At 38.0% G+C, this 20,414-nt stretch overlaps 1 long non-coding RNA gene across 1 annotated transcript in view; it reads right to left on the bottom strand.

The window, feature by feature from the left end:
- Positions 1-15,847, bottom strand: part of LOC116788405 — a 34,030-nt gene extending 18,183 nt beyond the window's left edge. The window contains exon 1 of the long non-coding RNA XR_004357625.1: positions 15,635-15,847. This is a non-coding gene — a long non-coding RNA (uncharacterized LOC116788405). The remainder of the gene's footprint in view (positions 1-15,634) is intronic.
- Between the last annotated feature and the right edge of the window lie 4,567 nt (positions 15,848-20,414).

Raw genomic sequence — 20,414 nt, 5'->3', positions numbered from 1 at the left:
CTAGGTTTGCTTGCAGCACCAGTGCTCTTGCAAATCAGTATAAATACAGGATACAGCATCCTACATGGCCAATAATCTACAAAGCGTGTTTTCAGACACTATAAATATTAACTTTGAAATTTTTCTTCCAGTTATCTAACAATAACAGGTCTGAATTGTTTTATACTGCCACAAAATTGCACTTTTTGAAGCCCTTCATTTCCCCACATAGTTACTGATGACTGTGATGCCATTTGTGGATCACCACCTGTCACTGTCATATGGTGACGTGATGCTAATAATAAACATTATGCCTTCTGTACTGTTTGTTGAACTCGGTTATGTTACATGACTTCCTGTTCTGGAACATTAAATGTGGCACTTTGAAGAAAAAGTTATTAATGTTTCAGTTGGAAGATTGCTATTATTTTAATTGCAATCTGATGTGCCTTCTCAGCAGAGATGTTTAATACTACTCAGGAGAAATGTAGACTCTTCACAAAAAAAAAAGTAGTTCATGCAACAATGGTAAAGAATCAATTTATTTTACTAAGTGAGGATAGAAGTAGGAGAAATAGAATATTCTGTTTGCTCTTGCACACTCTTTAGTTCAGTGTTTCTATGTAGAAATGTCCTTGTTTTCTACTAAGTAGCATTAAAAAACACAAATCCATAAGTGAACCACAAAGCAAAGGTTAGTCAAATAGACTAACAAATAGTTAGTCATTTACAATGGATACCACCAACTGTCCCTGACAAAGTCACAGATATGGAATTCTGCTACACTACCAGACCTAACTGATAGATATTATTGGTTCAGGCACAGCTATTCAGTCTTGAAAATGAGTATTGAAATATGCTGATCTTTCACAACATTATTACCTCATGTGCAATTTAAATATTCAATCTAACTATTCATGGATAAGGGAAAGAGAAGCAATTCGTCACTCTCCCGATCCACACAGACCTGTAAAAGACAATCTCTTTGGGGAAACAGAATTATCTAGGGTACATGAGACTTAAATACAGAATTGATCACAAATACAGCAAACATAACGATCCAATATGTTTAAGGATCTACCCTTACTTTAAAAAAAACTAATTTAGGTATGCAACCAACAGACCTATAGGTTTAACAGAGATTTCCAAAAGATGAAATAGCATAAAATGTCAACGCTTTTCTGTTGTCAATTCACAAGCAGATAAAATTAAAACTCGGTTCTTTAAATTGTGGAAGTACACTAAATCACGTTTCAGGGGGTATTGCACACTTCCAAGAGTTTCCAGTTCCTTTTTATTAATAAACCAATTTAAAAAACAAATGTAGACATTACATTGCTGTATTTAAGGGGAATTAGATGTCTAAACTTTCTAAATTGCTTTTGTAACAGTTTAAGGATGATTGCTTCTTTTCTGGTCATGAATCTGAAAAGCAATATTCACTCTTTCCTTTGCAGATGCATTTCACTCACTTAAAACTTAACTGAAGTCTTCTCTATCAGTTCCCATCCTTAATATGGTGTTAAAAGCATTCAGTAGCTTCACTGGCTTAGATCTGCTTGAAGTTCTCAGTGTCTCAGTGTCTCAGCTTACCCTGTGATTCTTTTAGGAGGAAGAGACCCAAACTCAACACAGCTCAGAGCTCTGAATCCAAAAATCAAGTTAGCTTTAAAACACATGCTTACATTTACTGCAATACTAATTCAGCATACACAGGTAAGAATAAAAAGAGTCAAGAAAAAAAATACCCTCTTCTGGCAGCTCTGGCAATCTTGTAACCCAGTTTCAAATTTTTACCTTCGGCATGTAAAATTCCACCGAAGCAACGAAGACTTCAAAGTTCAGACCTAAACTATGGGGAGACAGAAGCAGCAGGGACTAACTCAGGTGTGGTAATTTTTAGGAAAAGGTAACACCATAATTCTATGTCTGGCTTACTCGGTGATTCAAGCAATAAAATATCACACAGTAACTTGTGTAGTGAAGGAATTTTCTACCTGCCATCGATGAGCGCTGCCACACCCAACCCACTGTGCTGAACCACACGTCTCTCAGAAAGCTCCAATCTCTTTCTGAAAACTCATGAAAAACAGGCATAAACTTATGACTTCCTTTATTTTGTGGGACAGTAGCATCACGTTACATCCACTCAAAAGTCTTTGTTTCACTTTTGACCCTCTTTCAATCCAATCTCCATCTCTGCAATTTTGACGCCTGTGTACAGCGAACAAATATATTAAGCAATTTTAAAGAGAACTGGTGTACTTATGGCAGTCCCAAACACAAAATAACAGTATGAAATGGGAATAAATCCTTAGCATTATGGAAAAGAGTGGCTGAGAAATCTTGTTCCTGGAATCATGGACAAAAAAAAAAGTAGCTGTTCCAGGTCACTGATCCATGATTCAACCAAGACTGCATCCAGAAGCTAAAAGAAAATGCTAAACCTCTTGCTTCAGAGGTTCTGAAAAGTCCTGCCAGCCTTGATTTACTAGAGTAAGGAACACAGAGGGTAAAATTCTAAATGGATCTAAATGGACCCTATTTCATGCCCAGAGGCAAGCATGCAAAGGTCTCCATAAGAGGCATTCCTACAATCAAAAAGGACAGAAATATGGAACCATTCAATTACATCCCAAGATTCCTTGGGAAACACGAGACATCACTAGAACTGCTTTATTTTCAAAGCATATTCTACGTTCTATATTTATACAGACGTTTCTATATCCATAGGACTCTTCAGATCACTTTAAATTCAAATCAAATTTTTATTCACATATGTAATTAAGAATTAGTAGACCTAAGTCCTAGTGATATATGTCATTCCAAGAAAGCGTTTTGAAAATGTCAAATTATAGACATGCTAAATTATAATTATGGGAGGTTATAAAAAAAAAAAAAAAGAAAGAAAATAAAAACTGGAACACTTTGCATGTATTTCCTTAGAAGAAATGTCTTGCATCTTTAATATGCATTGCTTATGAAACCATCTGGGTTTAGAAACACTCTCCACATCTGCATTCCACTGTCATCCTTTGTGCTCCAGCAGTTTTATAAACTGCATCTGTACCTCACCTTATGGTTGAACATCATAGAAAGCTTCTGCATTTACATTTTCTTATTGCTATTTTGATGGTTACTACTAAGTTGTTCAAGGCTCTGCTCTGAGTTACTTGCTCCTTCTCCCTAGAAATAAATACAATCACAGTCCCCGACTGTCATTAAACTGTATTTCAACTTATATTTATATTTTGTAAAACGTAAATCGAATTCATATCAGATTTGGGCTGCAACCCATACAAATGGAACAGCTCCACTGCAATACCAGCACTTTGACACACACAAGAAACTGCCTTCCATGTCTGCTTTTAAAAAGCAGATGTTTGGGTCAGCAACAGTCCTCTCTAAACTGCCATTAGCCTATACCATTTTTATCAGATCATCATCAAACTGTGTGGCTCAGAGTTGTGCACTGCACAGATTAGGTGTGTGCTACGTATCAACCAGTTTGTTTTCTCTCTGTGTCAGAAAAAGAATCAGCTTATATCACTTGGTTTGTTATTGAGCATATACGTTCACAGACTAACGCTTAAATTTCATAACTGTGGCAATATTGTGGATTTAACCTATTAAATTACAGTTTCATACTGTTTGCCTGTTTGTTTAACAGATCAGTTCCAAAATACAAGGCACTTCTAGTGCCTAAGTTAATGTAATGCTTAGAGAAAGCTATTAACAGAGATACTATCAGCACTGAATGTTCTGTACTTCTGACTAATTTGTGCAAAAATGTAGTTATGGAATATCAACAGGAAATTCTCAAATACCTTACTCAGTGGTGATAGAATTCTCTGAAAGAACTTATCCACTGAATGAATAATTCACCAGATATTAAGAATATCAAACAGTTGGATTAATATGTGTTATCATTACTGAAGGCTGAAATTTCCAATTCAAAAATTTTTTAAAAATGAAAAAAGAATAGATGTTGCTGTTGCCTTGCACTTGGAAATTCTTCTGGCCAATTGTGGACATCAATGGCAAAAAAAAAGTTCTACATTAAAAAAAAAAGCCTCCACCTCAGCTATTCATCTTAAATTCCATTCACAGGCAGCAGAAAGAAAGGAACATTTAAATTAACCATAGCTTAAGAATGTTTTTTCTTTTCCTTATCTTTGAAGGGAGCTTGAGGCAAGTGGCTCAGACATAGATATCAGACACAGACATTGCAGAGCAGACATCAAAAGTGAGGTGAGAGAAAACACAGTCAGAGATCCTGTTCCAGAATATGTCTTGGCAAGGTGAAGGGGATTTTCACATTACAAAAGTCTTCAAAAAGAACATTTAGGTATCTACATTGTGCTACAGAACTGAAATATTGTATGGACTAGGTCTGGCAAAAGATACCTTGCTATGAGCTCCCACCACTGTGATGTCAGTGGACCACCAAAGTGGGCAAAACAAAAGACATAGGACTCTGAACTTTACACAATTTTTCCCACTAAAATAATAAACATGCTGAAAAACTGGATGTCATCTTCTAAATGTAAAATGCCCGTGCTGCAGCCCATACAAGTGAATAACATCCATCTACAGAACATCACTTCCCTCAGCACTCCTGCACTTGATACGCTTCGGGGCCTCTGCAAACCGGGCTCCTCATCGTGGCACAGCCACGCTGCGTCCCAGCAAAGTTCTCCTCCTATTTATAGCCAAGACATACATAAAACATGTACCCAGGAGTCATCTGAACTGCCAGACAGAACAGCAGTCCGGCTCCCACTGCTGAAGCTCTTTGTCCCATCCCTTTCAGGTTTAGCTATTTAGTGCCGCGTTCACGGCGCTACCTGAGAAAACATCTGTTCTTTGCACACAGAATTCGAGCGCTATCAGTCATTTCTTCCAAGGCTCAACTTGAGCTGCACTCTGTCTTTGTCTTTTTGGTTGATGTTGTCCAACAGCACACCACACAGAGCTACTGGTGCAAAGGAAATAACTGCTGTTTGTTCTTGTTTTCGTTTGTTCTACATACCTCAATGCTCATAAATGGAACAAAAGAGTTGAGAAAAGCATAGTGAGACCATGTATTTCCCTAAACAGGCACGATAAACAGTATCATGCTGGCCTGTTTCCACACGTCCTGAAATCTCTCTGGGAAGTAACAACATGCTGGTTATTTTTGAAATCTTTTTTTTTTTCCACTTTGGCTCTGTTAATTAATTTCCATCCCATTTTAACTAATACTTTGACAGTGTTTTAGCTGTGCTTATCATAAATGTGAGCTAAATGTGTTCTTGGCACTGCAGTGAAAAGGGGCAGCGCCCTCTCCATGGATGTATGCTTATCTGCACATCATATTTCACATTTATATTCTGCCTGGAAGTTGTCAGATAGATTATGTTGTGTCCAGTAAGTACTTTATAAACATCATTGTATTTTAACAAGAGCAATCTTTTTCTGTATGTCTGCATAAGGTGATACATCTCAGCAAATAAAATTTCCGACTGAAAGATTACTTCCATATATGCTTTGTTTTCCTTATGATATTAGTTCCTGAAATATTGAATTTCTTACTTCATGTCTCTCCACTATTTCAACCCTACTGATAGCACAGAGCAAATTTGACTTAAACATTTTACTCGTATCTTGAAATTAACTTTCTCGAGGCAATTTCAGCCTTTTTTCATTTAGATACGTCTGGGCAATTTTACTCTTCGTCTGGATAAGATGAAAGGAGGGTTTTTGTATCACTGCTGAGCTGAAGCCTATAACACAAATTGTCATAAATTCGTGTCATGAAGACAGCAGACGTGTAGCTTCTGTTTCAAGATGTCAGTCAAAATATTCCCCCCAGTTTTGATTTACACAGGTAGTATTAAAACACAGCATGTTTAGGATTTTTTTAAGGAACTTGGCTTAAGCTCTTGCCTAACAGAAGGATTAAAAAGCTTGTCAATTTTGTAATTCAAATAATTTTTTTTTACCGGTATACCAAAACTTTTCAGCTATTTTTTTCTTACGTGAAAATTACTGGATAGCACTTCCTATTTTATTTTATTTGAATCAAGGATAATCAATTTAATACAAGCCACTGGAAAAGTGGTTATGTTAACAATACCTAGAAATAAAGTTGGCAAACATGCTGTCCCTTGAGGTTCCTTTGCAAGTGAGACTCGAGGCTTTGTAAGTGAGGCTTGAGGTTTACTTTGAATCCTCCTTCACTTGGAAAACTTCTTTAAAGAATTTCCGAAGTGCCCAACTTTCTGCACAGAAGAGAAAATGAAATCTCAAATTTTATTCAGTATTGCAGAGAATGAATATTGCATTTAAATGCAATGAATCAATTTCTCTTTTAAAGAAAAATCTGGCTTTGGATATTCTTTTCTCTTCAACCTTTAAGAAAAATGTAATAATAAAATTTACAGTAAAATTTGTCAAGCACACATCTGAAATCTTAATTTCTCATTTTTAAACGGATGTGGCTGTAAGCACCCCATCTGTAGTACCCAGCTAATTAGGGCCTTGCATTCCAATTAATCAGGAACTACCTTACACAGGGACAGTTTTGGACTGAACATGAAAATTTCTAGCTATTATGGCATATGTGTTTATTTTTAAAATATTCACTGGCTTTTTATTTCTTTAAAATTCGTTGGTGAAGACAAGATAATTCGATACCGGTTGTCAAAAATTCTTTCATCCAGGAAGTAGAGTAGTATGACTGCCAGTGGACCATACTAAAATAATACATAATGTGCACATTTTATGCTGATTTAATGCCAGAAGTTGTCATTAAAATTGATTAATAATCTCACAACAGCTCAAGAAATCACAGCTCAAACTAGGAATATAAATGCTACTCTGAGTCCCTAATTGTGTGAGTAACAGGTACAAAGCTGGCTCTCTTATATCAGGCAACTTTCCCAATGTCAGGTATGATGATATCATATCTTTGGTCTCATTTTTGTAAGTGATACTTTTCAGCTGCCTCAAAACTTCACTTCTCGTGGACAAATAGTTTCTCAGAAGGTTCATATTCTGTTGTCAGATTTTGCTAGCACACTGATTACATGCCGCTAAAAATTAGTAGTCTGCAGCATGTCAGAACATCATTAATAGATAATTGGACTAATTTCACAGGGGTAAGAGAAAAAACACAAATGTATTTTGGGGGGGGGGGAGGGGGGCAGGGAAATGAAGGGAAGATAATAGAAATAATATCTGTTTGTACAGATGTTCCTCTAAAGACAACAAGATTTTTTTCTCTCCTCGCAGCACACCTATGCTCTAGTGAATCACAAAACCACCATGAATATACTAATTCCTTGGTGTTTTAACTAATTTATGCACAAACTGCATAAACTGGTTTAACTCATTTATTCACACGCACACACAAAAAAAAAAAGCCAGTGGAAAACAAAGGAAACAAACACAAACACATCCAAAAGTTTGAGATATTAGCTCCAGACACTGCTGAACATATTGTACTGCTAATACTGCTAACAGACTATATGCACATGGAAGACACCCTATTACTGCAGTGTTATTATTGAAGGGAGCTCAAAAAGGGATTAGATAAAATTATGGAAAAGAGATCTCATCCCTTAGTGGCTATTAAGCATGATGAGCCACTAAACTGATGTATTATTCAGAAGAAAGCACAGCACTTTACATTTGCTGTCTCTTACACCCCTTACCTCCCTTTTTTTGGCAAGGGTTTGACATGGGACACACCAAGTGCCCTTGGGGTCAATCTTGTTCAGATTTAGACCTGCTCCAAAGGACATGTTTCATCTACAACTGGTAGTTTAAAAGTGTATCTTCATAATGTAATACATTGCATTGTGCTTTATCTTAACTTTCCATATCAGCTCCGTAAGTAAAGAATTGTTACTGCCATGAGTACAACTTCTTAAAAATATTTAGGGGCATATCTGCACAGATAGTAAGTGTTTTAAAAGGAGAGAACTCATTAAAATCTGGGATATCTCTTGAATTTTAGTTGATGTCAGGCACATAATTTTTACTTAAATGCCTGTACATGATAATTTTAAATGCCAATTCAACTGTTAACATATCTGTGTCTCTGTAAATCTGGTCCACATCCTCAGTATATCCAGCTATATTCAGTAGTCATGCATGCATAGTCTCAACATTCTTATGTTAAGAAAGCCATATATTCTTTGGTTCAAAATACTTTGGATTTGCATCATAGAAATGTGCTTCAAAGAAATGAAGCACATCACATACGTGTACTAGCTTTTGTTAAACTCCCCTCAATTCAAAACATACCATGTCAGCTTTGCACAGGAAGGTTGCAGAGGTGGAGGGCTACAGGGGTGTCTTCTCTGAGAAGCTGCTGGAAGCTTCCCCCATGTCTGGTAGAGCCAGTGCCAGCTGGCTCCAGGATGGACCTGCTGCTGAGCCCATCAGAGACAGTGGTAACACCTCTGGGATAACAGATTTAGGAAGGGGGGGGGGGGGAAAGTTATTGTGCAGCAGTAATTGTGGCCAGAGAAGAGAGGAGTGAGAGTGAGAGAGACAGCCCTGCAAACACCAAAGTCAGTGAGGAAGGAGAAGGAGAAAGTGCTCCAGCTGCCAGAGCAGAGATTCCTTTGCAGCCCGTGGTGCAGACCATGGTGAGGAAGCTGCACCCTTGCAGCCCATGAGGGTCCAAGGGGATGCAAAGATCTACATGCAGCCCATGGAAGAGCCCCACACCCAAGCAGGTGGATGCCCAAAAGAAGGCTGTAGCTCCATGGAGAAGCCCCCACTGGAGCAAACTCCTGGCAGACCTGTGGACCTGTGAGGAGGAGAAGAGCTTGTGCTGGAGCAGGTTTGCTGGCAGGACTTGTGACCCCATGGGGGACCCACACTAAAGCATCTTGTTCTTGAAGGACAGCACACCATAGAAGGGACTCACACTGAAGCAGTTTGTGTAGAACTGCAGCCCACAGGAAGGACACAAGTTGGAGAAGTTCATGGAGAACTGTCTCCCATGGGAGGAAATCCCCACTGGAGTAGGGAAAAGACTCCCCTCCCTAAGGAGGAAGCAGCAGCAGAAACAACATGTGATGAACTGACCATAATCCCCATTCCCTGGGGGGAAAGAAGCAGAGAATCAGGAATAAAGCTAAGCCCAAGAAGGAGCGAGGTGGAGCAAAGATGTTTTTAGGATTTGGTTTACTTCTCATTATCCTGCTCTGATTTTGATCGGTAATAAATTCAACTAATTTCCCTCAGCCACATCCATTTTGCCCATGATGGTATTCGATCAGTGATCTCACCCTGTCCCTACCTCCACTTATAAACCTTTTGTTTTATCTCCTCTCCCCTGTCCAGTCGTGGAGGTGAGTGACAGAGTGACCTGGTAGCCAGCCAAGGTCAAGCCACCACACATACTCAGCCTCTAACAGCAACAGCACAAACCATGCACTAAACATTAATAATTGCAATCTATACATCAGATTTAGTACAAAAATGCCATTTTTGTCATTTCCAAACACTGCTACAGAAAGAAAGAAAATTGTATTTCTGTTTCTATACCACTACTTCCATTACAGGTGAATTCAGCAAATGAGTTGAATCCTGTAGCAATGTGTTCTTACTGATGATTTCTGTATAGATATTTAGATAACAGCTAGGTAATACTTAGATAATAGGCAATTTCTTAGCTAGTACTTAGCAGGATTCTTTATATTTGCACCCAAATGACTGGGCCTCTGCAAGAACCTATTTAGGAACTGTGATGTGATTCGGACCATCATTTTTCAATCTGATCCACAGTGCAGAATTTTCCCTGCAGATTCAAAAGCCTTTGTTTAGCCAAGATATTTCTTAACTCTGGATACTATGTGCAAATTAGCATCCATTTTACAACCTCTCTGCTAATTGTTATTTGCAAAAGGATTAGCACTCGATGCCAGCAGTCACTTTAGTTATTATATGAATATTCATTAGGATTTCATACATAACACCCTCACTATTTACAGCTTAATTTCTTTATTTCGTGGCATTGCTCTCCTGCTTTACCCATCTGTACAGGTAACTGCCATTATCACCATCATGTAACCATCCATATTTTAATCAGAAGATCTGTTTTGTCCCTACCCCAACACGATCTTCTGCAGCTGCCAATACAAATTACAGCCTTCACAGCTCCTCATGCATTTTATCCAGAGACACAAAGGTATTTCTGATGTCAATAATGCAGGATCAACTTCACAACAACGGGAAAATGAAGTGTTTCCATGTAGTTCTGACGTAACTATCAGTAGCACTCCCAACACTAAAACAGATTGGCCTGTTTTAACCACAGATGTCAAAAATGCCCCTGCCAGGATGCACCAAGCAGGCAATCAGTCATATTGGATGTGAAAACACCTTTTCCCAGGCACGATCAGGTTCTCAGATCCCATGGTGATTTTATATAAAACACAAAAACAAGTATAAATTTGGAATATTTCCAACGTTGTTTTGTAGTAATAGAGGTTGTACTTGCATAAATGTGCTTTCTCTGTCACCAGTTATACCTGGAGAGCAATAGAAACCCAAATCTAGAGTACTTCATGATATTGGGGTTCTTGATTTGGTGTATATATTATTAACACGCTCCTCAAATAAGAGTAATTTCAAATTTGATCTCAATTCACTATTTATTTTCAAATATTGTTTCACGGAACAATTAGTCTTTTATTAAATGCTTATTTTCTAAGACTTAGCTTTATGCTTTTGTGTGTTTTCCTTAGCCATTTTTTCTCTATTAATAAACTTTGCTATTAACAATGGTTGTTCTTCCAGTAGCTTTAGGCATTTACTGCTTCTTAGTCATCTGGGTTTTTTCTACGGATATTATTATATTTTTGTTTTGTCCTCCTATCCCTGTTTCAAAAGTTCTCTGAAAGCCTGATTTATTGATACAAATATTAATGATCACCATTTCACACTGTTCCTGTTCTTACCATTAATAAACAACAAATAATGCAATTTGGGAAAGATAAGCACATCTGATAACAGAACAGCTTGATACAGTAGAAATGTTACCAATATAGAAATCAACAGATCTGCAGTATATGTTACCCCACATAGACAGAGGAGTCAGCTATTCAAGAACAAATTCATCCAAAACCTGTCTAGGTTGAAACAAAGTATTTGACTACTCCAGTTCATAGCTGCACAATGCATTCATTCAGCTCAACCACCAGATGCCATCAGAGCCAGAGTAAGTAATCTTTTCAGCCATATCTTTACAGCAAACAGCTATTTTTTTTACATGATAAAATCCTGCAATATCATTCCTGCATGATTTTTAACTAGCAAAAAGGAATCCTAGCTGATGGGGTACACGGCCGATTTTGACAGGCCACCACAAATAAAAGCCATCTCTACCTTCCTGCATACAGAATTTTACACCACGGTAACTAATCCAGGACAATGAAATACAATAAAGAGGTTTTGAGATCAAGATCTCTCAGTAGTTTTCACTTCTGTTCATTTAGTAAACAGCAATGTCTGAGTTCAGGTACCTTCCCTGTGCCTGTGAAACATCACGAGCCCGAGATCTTTTTTATTTGAAGCTGCAGCTGTTGGTGGGTTTGAGCAGCTCTGATCAAATTTGAGGTGAATAAAACTGATTTCCATGGTCCCTGCTACAGCTTGCAGATGATACAATGAATCTTCTCGAAACTTTTGAAGTTGCTTTCAAAGCTATATAAGCAACATTGCCAACATCTTAATTCATAAGCCACTCCTCTTTTGATGTTTGGTTTCCTGGGTCTTTTGAACTAGACCATGACTGTAACAACATGCCTTTTTTTCCTGTGTCTAGCTGACAGCCCCATAGCTTCAGGGGTTGAAGGTGACAGCCCTAAGCATGGTTTATCTCTGGGTATTTAGTGATCTGGTAAACACAAGACTTAGAGAATTATGGCTACCACGATATGTTGTCCTTTAAAAACTGTCACTGCAGAAAATCCATAAAACAGTTGAGAAAACTGCAATGCATAATACGAGCTATAAATGTGAGCTATAAATACAATGCAGGATTTTCCTAATGCAACAAGTATGTCATTTACTTAGTACTGCATACAAATACAAGTCCCAGTTTGTGTGTAAAATACACGACAGTGTGTGAAGGAACATGTACATTATAGGATCATTACGTGCTATAATCTCATTTTATGACATGTGCAAAGCATTTTATTTCAGCTTACCAATCAGGATAAAACATCTTGCAAAAAGAGAGTGCATAATTCAAATGTATTATACAAAGATGAAGAGACATACTCCTCTAGCCTACTAAATTGTTTAGTTATGCACCTAATCCCAATGCCAGAGAAAATTGCCATGGTAGGAGATGATTCACCCCAGAGGTAAAGTACAGGAAGGGAACTTAGTCAAAAAATAAAAATGTGAGACTTTCAGGGCACAGGAAGGATAGAGTGGATCAGCCATAAGATACACTGAGACACAAACCTTCCTCAAATACTGCTATCATCCCACTGTGATGACCACTTTACACACTTTCTGTATCTATCTGACTTAAAAAGAGGAATGGTGTTGAGAAACAACAGGAAGATACAATGAAGGAGCCTGAGGAGTTTGAGTAAGGAGGGGGAACAAATCCTGGTAAATAAGTCCTTGGGACTGAGAAATCAAAGAGTCAGGAACCTGTGCTGGGGACAAAATAGTGTCTCCTGTTTGATTACCTCTGCTTTCAGTATAAGAATTTGGTTGTTATTTGTGACTAAAGAGGGTCACGCCACACAAAGATATGAAAGCAACTACCTATTTCTAAGCCAAGCTAGAAGAGGAACACAAACACTCATGTAGTTGTGAAGCCAGATGGAAGTATTTAGGTTGATCTAAATTATCTGAAACTTGCTTGAGTAGCAGTAAATTAAGAGGGAAAGAAGGCTTCAGTTCCTCTTCTCTGCATTTTTGTTTCTGCTTTTGGAAAGCCCTGAGTCATATTTTCGGCTTTCCTCGGCAGTCAATTAAGCCTGAAAGGGAAATTCTTTTAAAAATGAAAGCTGAGATTCTTACATCATCAAGTGCCTCTAGCAAGTGAAGAAATATTACAAGACTCACAAAAAAAAAATTCCTAAAGAGTCATTTGATAGGAAATTACAAGAGATGTGAGACTTCTATAAATTCCATTCACAGGCTTAATTGTATTCCTATTCTTCCAAAAGTCACAATTTTCTAGAGGGGAACTATTTCAAAAGATAAAAAAGTATCAGTCTCACTGATATTTTCAAGACAGTTTTCATTACCATGCAGTACTTATTTTATCTGTCTAGTGGCACATCATAGCAAGACTGTTTTATTTACTATCTCAACTGATGTGAGAATCCTAAACAGTATTTTAGCAGTACTGAAGAACACTAAAGTGACAAATGCTAATTTATTCATCCATGTTACAGCAAGACATCAGAAAAAAAATTGAAAAGGACAAAATTCAACAAACACTTGTTCATTTAATTGTGTGTATTTCCTGAATTCCCTAATAAGAAAAAAAATCCAGAACTGCAAGAGGAAAGTAAGATTTGGGAAGGAGTAAGCCTGAGAAAAAGAATCTTAGATTCAGTTCAGCCTAAATGGTGACATGGTAGGGCAACAAAAACAGAGCTGGTGCACCTATAGCCAGCTCTGTGAGCGGGGTGAGAGCACCAGTCTATAAGTTTCTGCAACACACCAGGTGATGCTACAGCCCAGTAGCTGACAAAAATGGGCTGTTCACAAAAAAGGGTGCCAGGGGGTGTGGGGAAAGAGATTAAAAAAAAAAAAAAGAAAGAAAAAAAATGTAAAAAAGGATCAGCAACAGAAAGCTTAAGGGGACTGAGCATAAATCTTTACAGAAATGTTAAGATTAGAGACTAAACAAGCAACAACTGAGCTAAGTAGGAACGCAGTTGTCCAGAAATATTTGACGAGCTAACTGCTTAGGAAGAAGGGGAATTGTTTAGTCCAATACCTAGGGCTATAACAGCAAAAAATGGGATGAAATTAAGAGGGAAGATTTAGGCCAGATATCAGCAAAACATTGCAGCAGAGTTATTGTACTGTGAAATAATCTCCCAAGGGATGCAGCTGAAACCCCATTGTACGGGAAATTGAAAACTAGCTCCAATTAGAGCTAAAAACTTCAATGCAGCAAACAATACTGCCTCCGTGGAATGATGGGCTGGATCGACTTAATAGCCTTTTTTTCCAATTTCTATTCTATTCAACTGTAGAATGCACAATGTAAGACAGTTCTAGAGGAAGAATGTTTTTCTTAAGAAAAGATCCTGTTTTAGCTAAGTGTGCTGAAGTTTAAACATCTACTGCTCCACCAGTCTTTACTACAGTGTCTGAATATGCCACATGGACAAGGATATTTTTTACAAAGTGATCCTGGCCTTCGAAATTCTGTTTGATCTCCCATTTTAATAGCTGAAGCAGATAAAGTTGAAACTCCATCTGAAGAGATTATTAAGAGCATTCATAATATATAGCAGCATATCAAAACCAGAACAATATTACTGCCAGTTTAAAAAATGTATGCAAAGTTTATCACACAAAAGCTAAAACACCTTTAAAAAGATGGTGAACTTAAGCAGTTCCACACTTTTCAAAACTACTTGTGTACAAACAGTTTGCACAAAAGAGCTTGTATTTATTTTGCATTTTCATTCCCATCATGTGCCTGCTTTTTCTGCAATCCCTTGCTATGTATCTGTGCAGGCAACTCTGGGTGACCACAGGAATGATAAATCCACACAGAACACATATTTAGGGGAACAATCCTTTTGCATAACATGCACAAGTCATGGTATGATTGCTGGATGTAGATTTTCCTCAGCCAGCTAAAACATTTCACAGAATGAGAAGCAGCAATGAGACTTGGCACACACAGAATTTTTCATACATATATATGTAACTGATAATACAATTTTCTACTACTCTTCACATATGCCTCCTCTTCAATATTTTCCACAGCACTGCCTGTGGTCAAACTCTGATGTGACTGCAACATGAGATATGGGCAGATTTCAGATATGACTATTTTACACTATGCACAAGCAACTGAAAAAATAAGAAAACGCAGCAACTTCATCAAAATTATAAGAAATGCTTCACTTCTGTTTCCTTATGAAGCAAAGGAGCTTTTTTATGATCTACTGACTGATTTTGAGTCCTGCTAATAGCTGCAATAGGAAGGAACTAAGTTACATGTCCCCAAGAACAGAAAATAGTCTTGGATCTTGACAGCTGACCATATTCAATAAGTGGTATGGTTATAAGCAGTATCACAGAAAAGCTGAAGTGGACTAAAAATTTTCTTAATATACACTTGGTTTAATAGAGAAACATCCTCTCTTTTGACAGTAGATAAGGCTGCACATAAGTACACAGTGTGCATATTTGAAACTAAAATTCAGTGTACAAAAAAACCCAAACCTGTAATATTTTCCTTTGATTTATGTTGATTTTCACCTGCTTATATCACATATGTGTTGTGTTACAAACAGCACTAAATTATAATAAAAGACCAATCCACCTGCAATATTCAGAAAATATATTCTGAATGTATTTTATTCCTTTTCTAGCAACAGCTGCAGCAAGCTGTTGATGTGCAAAAACTGGTTTACCAAAGCAACACGGTATTTACCTGCCTCTGAATGGATTCAGAAGGCTCCAGGCTGCATTAACAGCTGTCCAGAATTCAAAACCTTTCAAGAGATACAGTAAGTTGCAAATTTTACACTTGAGATATGTTTGAACAGTTCCTTACTGACGTACAGGGCGTGATCCAGGCAGGAGGTGTTACTGTGCCAGGGATGAAACTCTGAGCACATTTTCTGTGTGTGGCAGCCATTCAGCCTGGAACAGCATTAGAAGCCAGGGAATATTATAACCATATCAAGACTTCAGCTCACATTAGCTGCTTCTTGAAAAGCCACAAAAGCAGTGTGGACTTACATCCCCAGTTTCCTAGGAAACTTTTCTCTGTCTCCCTGGCTGTTCCAAGGTGTCTTGGAAGTATGCAGCTGCAGAAAGCATTTTTGAGCTGATTAGCTCTGACCAGCGCTGTCGGTCTCCCCAGAATCCTCCCCATGTCTGGAAACATGGGTGATTTCATGGGGCATGTTCATGACATTCATCCTGACTAGTTACTGCAGTCTACCAGATGCATTTAAATTATCTCTTGGAAATATGTGACATAAGGGCTGGTATAAGGTTAATATCAATTTCTTTAAATCAACCACTCAGGAAAATCTTGCAGCTCTCTCGTGCTAAAGGTGAGCTCTCACTGTCTTCAGTAGGTATAGTTGGAGGATCCAAAGAGACCTGGCAGCAGCCTTGGGATATAGGAAGATGATTACATTCTCTTTGGCTTCTAGAAAGTGAATCCCATCATCTTACCAGGAAATGAGAAAAGTTAAATGCATGGAAACTGCTGACACTTGCAAGAATTTGCACAACAGTTGTTTTCTGTTTTAAATAGAAAAGTCCACAGGAAGTCTGAATCCAGCAGGTAAACAACCAATTTTCAGAGCAATTATGCTTTTGCATATATATAGCAGCTTTCACCCAGAGCTCAAATTAACATCATGGTTGCATAGATTTAACACAGTTACAATTTCGGGTGTTTCTAACCAGGAATCTAAGACTAGACTTCTAGCTGAATAAGAAAATTTTAAAGAAATTTTTGATGGACACAAGCAGGAAAAGTTTTGGTTTCATGGAACATCCAAAGCACGAGAGCTGCCACATTAGGGTACTTTACCACTATGTGCAAAAGGGTGAGTGTCCCTCAAATCAAGTCTTCTTGCGGTGAACAGTTCTCAATTATTATTTTCAGCTAATTATTATTCTGGCCTACCCCTCTCCTTAATATGATTTACAAAGAAAGAGGATCAATTATTTTAATTTAAAGGTATGTAATTTAGTAGTTTTGAGGCAGTAGTAACAGAGATCAGTTTTGATGTTTGCACATATACAAAAACATGCAGCTTTATGTTGCTAATACTGTATAATCACATTTATTCCCAGTAAAACCTTTGAGTTCCTATAGTAACAACGGGATACTACCCTAGCACTCCTAAAGGTAATGAGCTATCTTGCTAGGAGCAAACCTCACACCATTTTTTCTGTCATTAAAAAGTGTGGTACCTTCAACACAGGGTCTACATACATTTATTCACAGAATCACAGGATGGTTGAGGTTGGAAGCAACCTCTGGAGGTCACCTTGTCCAACCCCCTGCTCAAGTAGACCCATGTACAGCCATCTGCCCAGGACCACCTCCAGATGGCTTTTGAATATCCTCAAGGAGGGAGACTCCTCACCCTCTCTAGACAACCTGGGCCAGTGTCTGACCACCCTCACAGGAAAACAAGGAGGATGAGTTTTTTCCTGATGTTGAAACAGAATTTCCTGCATTTCCTTTTGTGCCCATTGCTCCTCATCCTGTCACCAAGCACCGCTGAGAAAAGTCTGTATTAATAATAATTGGGTTTTCATGGTTTGGTTCCTTATGTGCCTCAGTTCTCATGTGATGTGAGGTTAAACTAAGGCAACACCTCAGTATGGGGCACGAAAACTTTACAAATAACAACTTCATTGGTATCAAATGAAATATTTTCTCCAAATCAAATATTTGGGCTTCAGTTTGGAGCAGTTTAAAAAAAAAAAGGCAAAAAAGGTAAAAGTGAAATCAGAAAAAAAAAACCCAAAACATTCATAGGGGATTTCAGTCCTAGTTAAAAAAAGGATCTATGAAGCTTTCCTTCTACAACTCTGGGGCTAAAGCCTTTCCTATCTGCTTTGTGTCTGCTCCTCCCACCTACAGCTCTGAAAGCTCAGCCTGACCTGTGTCTTTCCTTCAGTTCCCCACTCCAAGTCCAATGCAATGAGTCAAAGAGAAGTTATGGAAGTGTGAAGCAAACACAGAGCATGAAGGAGATCAGTTTTCCCAGTGAGAGTAAACTGTGTCTAATGTTAGTTTCATTAGTCTTAAATCCAGGGATTTTAACAAATTAATCAATCGCCAAACTTGATGAAAGCAGCTGTGAATGAGAAGCTGCGTCCCTAAGAAAAAAAATCAAATCATCTTTAGTCCTTTTATTCCTCTTTTTTCTGTTTTTAAAATGAAGACACCATCACTCACCCCTACCTCACAAGTACATTATGAAAAAATGATGTGTTCAAACTCTAATTTAGCACAGACCAGATTCCTCAGAAAGACAACGTGGTTTGGACTAATTTATCCAAATTAAACATTATTTTCTCTTCTTCCTTAGGAGAGCTGCTCAAAATGTGGCAGAAGTAATAATGCTGTAATCCTCTAAGGACACCCCTATACACAGGAATCTGCATTCTAATCCACTAGACTGTGGAATCTATGCCAGCACACCTGCCCTTACCATGGAGGCACCCACCAGCAGCATTTCATGTATCTGGCATCAGAGGTATTTGATATCAAAAAAAGAAAGCAGCCTGTCAAAAAGCGATGGAGGCAAAGCTTTATCCCCATGTTTGCTGTAACTATATTTCCATCCCAATTAAACCTCCCTAAATACACAGAGGAATTTCAAAGCAGTTTGCAGTGATTTAGCTGTGTAGCCTCACGCTGCCATTTCTGGGAGTCAGGATGATAAATCTCTTCACACTGCTCTGAAAGTTTCCCCAGCATGTTGGAGGCATGTTTCAAAGTCGGGAGAGCTCTGCTAATGAGACCTGCTCCCTTTGATGTTCCCGCTGGATGGCGGCTCTGGCACCAAATGAATATTTTAGATGTCTTATGCAAAAAAAAAAAGTCAAACATTTTTCACCTTTGATAACCATACATCTTACTTTAAAGGCCTTACTTCTAAATATTAGGGATGAAAGGTGATTCTTTTATGTCCTTTTTGCCATTGAGAAGTAATGCTTGTGTAATTAAAAATGAATAATGTTTCACATTGGGTAACCTTAGTATACCTAGTCAACCAATGACATTGAGGTTAGAAATCAATATATACAGTTAAGCAGTGTTAATGTAGTGGATAGCTCATTTCTCAATTAAAAGTATTTTAAAACCAACCACCTTCATTTTCATGGAGCCATTTGAAAAAGTCTATGGAGAAATATCTGGAGTCTTAAGGAGATTAACCAGAGATTCTGCTGAGCCAGACTTCTGAATGCAAAGTTCAATTGACATGTCTGATCTTAGTGTCCTTAAGTACAGTGTTTGCAGTTCACAGGAAACAGGAAAACATGAAGAGAGAGAGAACATGAGGCACTGCTTTTCAATAATGCTAATCGACTTCTTCAGGATGCACTTGCAAAGGTTAGAGCAGAAAATATTCTGCCCCTTCTGTGCAATTAGGGAGACATCAGAAATTTATTGCAAGGGGAAAAGCCTGAATAGACATAAATTTAAAAGCCCTACAGAGCAGGAAAATAATTTCCTCTGTTTCTGTTTTTGCCCCATATATCCAAACCTTCCCTTCGTTTTAGAAAAGAATGACAGGCCCCAAGGTTTTGAGATGGTCATTTAAGATCTCTTTGCTCGTCTAAAAGGGTCTATGCCCTTGCTCATTCAAGAAAGTTCAGAGCTTGAAGAACTTGTACAATTTACATTTGGCAAATTTCCAGCAATACACAGTGCTGCCAACAAACAAAATGAAAAAAACGACTGAATACTCAGCAGAAACCACAAGCGAAAGTTAAGGTAAAAAGCAACTTAATACTGTTATCCAACCTGGAGTTTGACAAGAACACAGGAGTTCCAAATTAAACAGAATTTCAAAAAAGAAGTCTGCATCATCTGACACCTGGAACAAGAAGCTTAAGCATTGCAGCACCAGTGCAGTGCAATCACAAGACTAAGGCACTGAGCAATAATGAATTTTAGTACACTTGAACAGCAGGAAATAAACTTAAGAATGGAAGACATTCCCTGAAGGGTATCAGAACCTTTTTCTTGGATTCTTACACATTCCAAGACATCAGAAATTGAAATTAAATTTAAAAAAAAATAACAACATGTTTCACAGGACCTTGTGCAGAGCCAAATTTTGGCACAGATGTCCTGCATAGGACCAGGAGCTTAACTAGATGATCCTGATGGGTCCCTTCTAACTCAGCATATTCTATGATTCAGAAGAACTTAGCTTTGAATGAGAGTAATTGGGAATTCTTTGAATCACGGGAGCTAAAGTGGGGAAATCCTCTTACCCTGCTTGAACCTTTAGTGCTGCATCAAAAGCCTTGGGTTTTATCAGTATGTAAGACATGAAGCTGGCCAAGTTAAACTCAGGAGCTACACAATGAAAACACTGTGATTTTCAGCATACATGAAATGAAATAGACCCTATGATTGTCAGCATACATTTTATTTACCACTTGTTCCCTCCTTTCAGCCATCCATTCTGATGCAGATTATAAATACACGATCTGTTATT

This window comes from Chiroxiphia lanceolata, chromosome 6 (assembly GCF_009829145.1).
Source record: "Chiroxiphia lanceolata isolate bChiLan1 chromosome 6, bChiLan1.pri, whole genome shotgun sequence".
NCBI lineage: Eukaryota > Metazoa > Chordata > Aves > Passeriformes > Pipridae > Chiroxiphia > Chiroxiphia lanceolata.
Note: the sequence above shows the minus strand (reverse complement) of the source record. Positions and strands in the feature narration are given on the sequence as shown.